The sequence below is a fragment of the Myotis lucifugus genome, unplaced genomic scaffold (genome assembly GCF_000147115.1).
Source record: "Myotis lucifugus unplaced genomic scaffold, Myoluc2.0 scaffold_355, whole genome shotgun sequence".
Taxonomy (NCBI): Eukaryota; Metazoa; Chordata; class Mammalia; order Chiroptera; family Vespertilionidae; genus Myotis; species Myotis lucifugus.
In genome coordinates, this window is record NW_005871403.1 from 460,394 (window position 1) to 468,246 (window position 7,853).

Consider the following 7,853-nt stretch of genomic DNA (forward strand, 5'->3'; position numbering starts at 1 on the left):
CTCAGAAGTCACATTTAAATGACAGTAGAAAACACAAAAGGAAATAAATTCATAACCACCCTAAAATGGAAATGGAAGGTGACATCAGCAAAGCAGAGAGTTTAATGAGTTTCTAGAAACCAGAAGGCAGACAGGGCCATGAGGATGGGACATTTCGCCCTAAACCAGAAGCAAGGGCGGCAGGAAGAGAGGCTGCCGTCCACAGCGGCCAGGCTGCAGCCCGGAAGTGAGACGAGGAGGGGAGAGACTGCCGTGGGCCAGCCTGGGAGCTGCCTCAGCCACCCCCAATGGTCCCCCTCTCCCATGAGCGGGGCATTTGTTCCCACCGCCCGCCCTCCCAAAGCTGAAGCTTGGCACCCAGGGATGGAGGACGGGATGGGGGGCGGGTTCTAATTGCCTACACTCCACCCCCTGAGGAATCTGAACCATGTGAGTCCAAAGAAGGTTTTTCAAAATTTTAATCTAAACCAAAAAAGTAAAAATGAATGCTAAATTTTAAAAAATAGAAAAACTAGAGGGAAAAAAATCAAGAAACTTTTCCAGAGAAGACTGACAAACTAAAGTATTAGAAAGTTATATATTAGAGAACATTTAAGAGACAAACATGAAATCAGTCAAGGAAGGGAAATATCCACCTATCTATTAAGAATCCCAGGAGGGCCCTAACCGGCTTGGCTCAGTGGATAGAGTGTCAGCCTGCAGATTCAAGGGTCCCAGGTTCGATTCCGGCCAAGGGCATGCACCTTGGGATGTTTCTAACTCTATCCCTCTCCCTTTCTCTCTGTAAAAAATCAATAAAATATATTTTTTGAAAAAAAGAATCCCAGGAGGAAACAATAGAGAAAATGGAGATAAGGAAATAATCAAGAATTTTTTTTTTTTTTTTAAATTTCAGAGCCTAAGACAGACCAGAAAAGTATTCAGACTGGAAAAGTCCACAGGGCAGAGCCACCCCCGATGAGGGAGGGAAGCTGGGAGTCCGTGTGAAATCTCAGAGCACATGCGGAATAGTGATCGGGGCGTAGACCAGAAACCCACCACAAATAGGAACCTGCTGCATGCACTCCGACTTCCAGAGCAATGCCTGCGGTTTGCGGGCCGGCGTCCTAACCACTGAGCCACCAACCAGGCAGCGGGTGCCTTTGCCAGGCAGGCTGGGAAACCAGAGGTCGGAGATTGGTGACTGCTCTCGCAGTTGGCCTTTCCTCTGGGTTCAATTTCTTGTCAACATGCCGGGCAGAGGGGCTGGCGAGGGCAAGGGCTGGGACACTTCCCCTTTCCCTTTGGTGCCCTTCTGTACTTTTGAATATTTACTTCTGTGCAGACTGATTTCTGTCAAAACAAAAACAATAATATATGTATTTTTTAAACCAGCCCTGGCGCTGGGTGGCTCGGTTGGCTGGGTGTCGTCCCATGTACCAAAAGGTTGCAGGTTTGATTCCCTGGTCAGGTCACGTACAGGAGGCGGTCGATCTCTCTCTGTCCCTCAAGCAATAAAAACATTCTCCAGTGAGGATTAAAAAAATAAATTAATTAAAACAAACCCTCCTTCATGGACTTACCAGTGCCCTGAGGACAACACCCAAACTCCTCAGCCAGCGTCTGGCCCCCTCGATCTGCCTGCTCGCAGCCCTCAACCCCTCCCCCCACCAACGCACTGCTTCTGTGCACGTGCCCCACCTCAGCTCTAATGCCCCTTCCTCCGGTTCACCCCACCCCAGCGTCAGCCCTCAGCCCCACCCCTGGAGCCTGTGAAGTCTGTTCTCAGCTTCAATTCCATAAAGAAGGGACACTTCCTAGTTGCCATTAAGTTCCTGCAGCCTGTTAGCCTCAGGGACCAAGCGCAGCCTACTGATGCCCTGAGGCGAGAAGCCCTGACCTGCTCCCCCAGACCAGCACCCGAGACCAGCACCCCGAGACCAGCTCCTCCAGACCAGATCCCCTAGACCAGCACCTCAAGACCAGCACCCCACGACCAGTTCCCCAAGACCTGCTCCTCGAGAACTGCTCCCCGAGACCAGCTCTCCGAGACCAGCTCCTGAGACCAGCTCCCTGAAGACAGCTCCTGAGAACCAACTTCCGGAGACCAGCTCCCCTGAGACCAGGTCTCTGGAACCAAGGGCCCCGAAACCAGATCCCCCAGAACAGCGCCCCAAAGACAAGCTCCTGAGACCAGCTCCTGAGACCAGCTCCTGAGACCAGCTCCCTGAGACCAGCTCCTGAGACCAGCTCCCTGAGACCAGCTCCCTGAGACCAGCGCCCAGAGACCAGCTCCCCAAGACCAGCGCCCAGAGACCAGCTCCCCGAGACCAGCTCCCCAAGACCTGCGCTCCGAGACCAGCTCCCCTAGACCAGCTCCCCGAGACCAGCTCCTGAGACCACGCTCCCCTAGACCAGCTCCCCGAGACCAGCTCCTGAGACCAGCTCCCCTAGACCAGCTCCCCGAGACCAGCTCCTGAGACCAGCTCCCCGAGACCAGCTCCCCGAGACCAGCTCCCCGAGACCTGCGCTCCGAGACCAGCTCCCTGAGACCAGCTCCTGAGACCAGCTCCCCGAGACCAGCTCCCCGAGACCTGCGCTCCGAGACCAGCTCCCTGAGACCAGCTCCTGAGACCAGCTCCCCGAGACCAGCTCCTGAGACCTGCTCCCCGAGACCAGCTCCTGAGACCAGCTCCCTGAGACCTGCTCCCCGAGACCAGCTCCCCGAGACCTGTGCTCCGAGACCAGCTCTGTCTGAGGAAAGAGGCAGGAGACCCCACTCGGGTCCCTGCCAGGTTGGCCGGACTCTGCCGCCTCGTGCCCACTGGCCCAGGCGCAGCCTTCTTCCCTCATTTGGTCACATTACTACAGTCTCCTCTGTCCTGGGTAATATTTAAAGGGTCCCCATCATAGTGTGCTGCTCACTCCCCTACACCCAGAGGGACCACTCATTACTGGGTGTTTCAGCCGCCCTGGCGCCTGGCGCTTGGAGCCAGCCCTGCCGGCCTGTGACCTGGGCTGACCCTCACTCCGCGAGCCGGCTTCCTGCTCTGCGGAGCAATAGGGAAGTATCTGCCCCCAGAAGGTTGGCCTAGAGGCCAAATGAGATGACGCACGGGGTTCCTGGCACAGAAACGGCTTCAAAAGAGTGGCTGCAGGTCACGATATTAACAGCTCCAATGTCCAGAGTAGCGAGGACAGAGCTCCTCGTGCCCGTCCCCGCAACTGGGATCACACGCTGACGGGTCACAGCCAGGGCTTATAGACCTGGGCCCTGCCATGCCAGGCAGGGCGCGCCCACGAGGCAGGAGGCCCGCGGGCCCGGCAGAGGCGGCAGTGCCAAGTGTGTGTTACGTGAAAGTGTTAACTTCTGTCCTTCACACACGCTTACTCCCCAGAACGTGGTGGGGACCCTCCTGAGGCCCAGGCCCGCTCCCCCTGCCGGTGCTGCGAGGCCGGCTGGCCGCCCTTCCAAGCACACAGAGCAGTGTGGGCAGCGCTGGGTCAGCAGAGCAGCGGGTCAGGGCCCTGGGCAGGCACGGTGGGTGGGCCTCCTTCCCCAGCCTCCCTGGGAGCCAAGGGCGCTCACAGGCTCCACCTCCATCTCCTCCCCGCCCCGCCGGCTCCTGGCCTGCAGGGGTTCCCTCAGCACCACAGACATGGGCTTGGCCAGCCAGGCAGCACCTGCTGCTGGTTCCCTGGGTGCGCCCGCTGGCAGGTGGGGCTGAAAGGCCTGTACACACCAACGGGGGCAAATAACACAGAGGCACAGCCCCTCCCTCCTCCCGGTCGCCGGGACTTTCTCTCCAGCCCTGAGAGCCAGGATCACCCAGGGCTGTGCCTGGGAGCCGGGAGCAGGGCCCCCCAGAGCAGAGCATGGGCTGCCAGGACCTGCAGCGCTGAGGCCTGCTGGCCTTCTCCAGCCTCTCTGCCCCGCTCTCCGCAGGCCTGTGAGGGCTCCCCCCTTTTCTCCCCTTATTGGACTCATTGGACCATCCTCTTCTAACACCCCCCTGTTCCTAGATCTGCCATCTTGGGCCCTCTCTCCCCAAGTCTGTTCTGCATATTCTCCCCACACTGTCCCCCGAAGCATGACACACCACAACACCCTCTTCACCCAGTCACGCATGTATTCATCCAAAATGTGGGTCCCTACCCCATGCCTGGCATCGTGCCCTCCCTCAGGGCTCACACTCCGGCTGAAAGGGACCACTGCCTGGCCAAGACTTGGATTAAGGGTGGAGGCAGCGGCGGGGAAGCCTCTGGGTGGGGAGTGAGGGAGGCGGCAGAGCCGGGCTGGCGCAGGCACCTGGCCAGCACCCTGTGGTGGTGAGTGAGGTGCGCAGGGTGCGATGGGCGACGGAAGCCAGAGCCTTCGGGCCTTGAGGCCAGAGTGGACCCTGGGGTTTCACAGGTGCCAGCGCACAGCTGTAAGCAGGGGAGTGACTGGTCTGGCATTTCCCAGTCATTCTCTCAGGCAGCTGTGTAGAGCATGGGGAGCGAGAGGCGATGGGGGGCCCATGGGAACCCAGCAGGAGCTGATCGAGAGCTGCTAAAAGGACATGCGCGATGATATCCGAGACGTAGTCATTCAGATCGACCACAAAGGGGTCATTGCAGGGGTGACCCCCAATTCCTGCCCACTCCCGATGGCGCCCCTGGACTGGACCCTCTCCAGGAACATCAGGGAACCGTGTGGACTTACCTGTTTGCAGACACCCTCACTCTGAAGGCCCAGGGCAGTGCCTCATCTGAGCAGACCCTCCTCCTCCCAGGTCCAGCCGAAGCCGCCATCGGTGCCCAGCACCACCTCACGCTCCCTGCCCTCTTGCTGTCATCTCCCCGCTAGTGATGCCGTGGCCCTGAGCTGGGCACAGGCCGCACTCGGAGCTCGGGGCACAGACGCCTTCCGAGCCCACGGGACAGGTGAGACCTAGGGCACGTCCAAGGGCCGGTTTTGCCCCAACTGCCCGGACCTCGCCATCGTTACACTTGCCTTTATAGGGGAGACACCGCCCCCCAAACAGGGCACGTCCAACTCTGGCCCATCTGAGTCCATGCCCCGAAGGGGGGCCTTGGCGCCAAGTCAGAGCTGGGCCCCGGCCACGTCAATAAAGTGAAGGAGGGCCCGTGTCTTCCTGACTCCAAGAGGGTTTCAAACGTGTCGGGGCCAGAAGTCCCCAGTTAAAGGTCCTGATTCAGGGATAACCCCCCCCCCACACACACACACACACAAAGATTCAGTAGGGTCTGGGGGGGGCCTGTAATCTGCATGTTAGCCCCTCACAGGGCCATGGTTCTCAGAAGCAGGAAGTGCAGAAACTGCTGAGGGACAAAGCCCTGCCCTAGGCACCAGCCCCCAGGGGCCCAGAGAACGCGGATACCTCTCCCACCACAGGTGGGGTGGGTGCTGGGGACAGGTCAGATGCCCTACCCTCCGGGCCAGGGAGCTGGGGCTGCTTGCTGGGCCTCTCCCACTACACGCCTGTGGGAGGCAGCCGGGCGGCAGGGGTGGGATGAGCTTCGTGGCGACTCCACTAAGCACTCTGCCCTGTCTCGCTCTGCCCTTAGCAAATGCAAGAAGTTAGGGCCAGTGATTCACAGTCCTTCCCCTTAACACACCCTCTCCATTTCTTTCAAGTCTCCACCCAGCACCAACCAGGACAAGAGCTAACAGATGGAACTTCCTGCTCCACGGGGCACAGGGGATTCTTCCAGGAACTTGAGCGGGGCCTCTCTGGACCTCTGCCAGGGGCATGCCCAAGGGGCTTCCATCATGTGAGCAGCTCGGGGTGGCGCCTGCTGGATGCAAACAGACCAAAAGGCCATCAAGTAACCAACATGCGGACCAAGAGGCAGGAAGGGACCCGAGAGAAGAGTGTGCCATCCGCTCGGAACCTTGGCGATCCCTGGGCTGTCACAGGACGGGACGCAGGAGGCCTCCTGGCTGGTCAAGGGCAGCAGCACAGGGAAAGCCCAGACACGCAGCTCAGACTCCCAGCCTGGCAGAGCGGGAGGTTCCTGTTCAGGCGGGGACCCAAGACCAACCCACAAGGACAGGCTCAGCATGCGGTGGCTGGGAAGGCCCCGTCAAGTCCCACAAATACATTCCTCCTCCAGCCCCATTTACTGCAGGCAGGATCGGCTTCTGGAAGCGGCAGGAGGCTTTCTGCCCATATCCCAGCCACTGCTGCTGCTCACAGCCCCACAGCCTGCTGGCACCGCGGGGCACAGTGCCCACTCTGAGTGCGTCCTGCTCCGACACTCATTCCGAATGCACCCTCCTAAGCAAGACTGATCTCCCTCACCTACAGATGCAGGTCACAGTGCCTCCCTTCTGGAATTACTGGCAGTTAAAGGATAGAAGTTTAATATAAACCACCTCACAGAGCTGGCACTCGAATTATTCCTTCCCCTCCCTTCCTGCTCCTGTGACAGTTTCTTGTCTCAGCCCCAAATCCAAAGAGATCCCAAGCTCACCCAACTCAGACATGCCAAAGGGGCCCAAAGGCTGAGCATAAATATTCCCAATGAGCCCTGCGGCTCCCAGATAGGCCTGCTCGGTAGCTCAACTCCGAATTCATTGCTCAGCTGCAGCTGGGGCTCGGGTCCGGGCGGCGGCTCCGTCCCCTGAATCCTACAGTTCTCAGTGCGGGAGAAAGAGCCTGCGGGACTGGGCAGCGGGGATAAAGAAGGCCACACACCGGCCGAAACCGGTTTGGCTCAATGGATAGAGCGTCGGCCTGCGGACTGAAAGGTCCCAGGTTCGATTCCGGTCAAGGGCATGTACCTGGGTTGCGGGCACATCCCCAGTGGGAGATGTGCAGGAGGCACCTGGTCGATGTTTCTCTCTCATCGATGTTTCTAGCTCTCTATCTCTGTCCCTTCCTCTCTGTAAAAAATCAATAAAATATATTTAAAAAAAAAAAAAAAAAAAAAGAAGGCCACACACCCGCGTGAGGTCTTTTTAAAAACATTCGGAGGTGACCGAGTCACCAGTAAGCGTGGAGGGTCACAGGTGCCAGCACTCCCCCCGGGTAACCCCACCCTCCCGCCCAGCCCGGCCTCGTGCGCCACCAGGTACATTCTGAAGCTGGGCGGTGAGTAGTGTCCATTCTAACCACGGGAGTCCCAGCGTTCAAAGTTGCCCTGGAAACTACCCTGGTTCCGAACCCCCAGCACGCACAGGGCCGCGTCTCGCCGCAAAGGAGATGCGATCAGCTAACCTCCCGCCCCTGGGCCTCCACCCGCCCGCGGAAGTGGCGCCTTTCCCGGAGTTTCCACGACAGGCCGGGCTCCCGGGAAACACACTCCCCGGCACCCTGATAGTTGTCCCCACATAGATCTCCGCATAGAGATGCGCGCATCCGGGGAAGCAAGGCCTCCAGGGCCCGGCCCGGGACACCGAGAGGGTCTGGGCAGCCTGTGCACGCGTCTCCGGTGGTGGCCGCTGTCTTCCAGGGCGGGAACCCGCTCGGGAGCGCCCCGCGCCCCCCCGTCTGGCCCGTTCCCCGAGGCCAGGAAACCCGGGCCCGGGGGGGGGGGGCGCTGGGCGGGGGCTTTAGGGCGGGGGCTGGGGCCGCCCCCGCCCCTTCACCTGAGCGGAACGAAGGATGGCCCAGGTCCCGGGTCCACGGCCCACGGCCAGGGAGGTTGAAGATGGAAACTCTGGCGTGAGCCCCAGCACCGAAGCAGGCGAAGAAAAAAGCAGCTGTAGAAATCCGGTCCAAAAACCCCAGGCTGAATGGTAATGGCAAAAGGGGATGGCAAACAGCCCCCACGGCCCCGTGGGGCCCCCCCCCGGGAAAACCAGGGAAAGAATTGGGGGGGGCTTTTGCGGGGGGTTCCAAGGTGCCCCCCGGGGGGGAAAACAA

General features: G+C 59.6%; 1 protein-coding gene across 1 annotated transcript in view; it reads right to left on the minus strand.

The window, feature by feature from the left end:
- ADORA2B (adenosine A2b receptor) overlaps positions 1–1,329 on the minus strand; it is a 20,106-nt gene extending 18,777 nt beyond the window's left edge. Inside the window, exon 1 of the mRNA XM_023764854.1 lies at positions 1,039–1,329. The gene's annotated coding sequence lies outside the window, so the exon portion shown is untranslated. The remainder of the gene's footprint in view (positions 1–1,038) is intronic.
- Between the last annotated feature and the right edge of the window lie 6,524 nt (positions 1,330–7,853).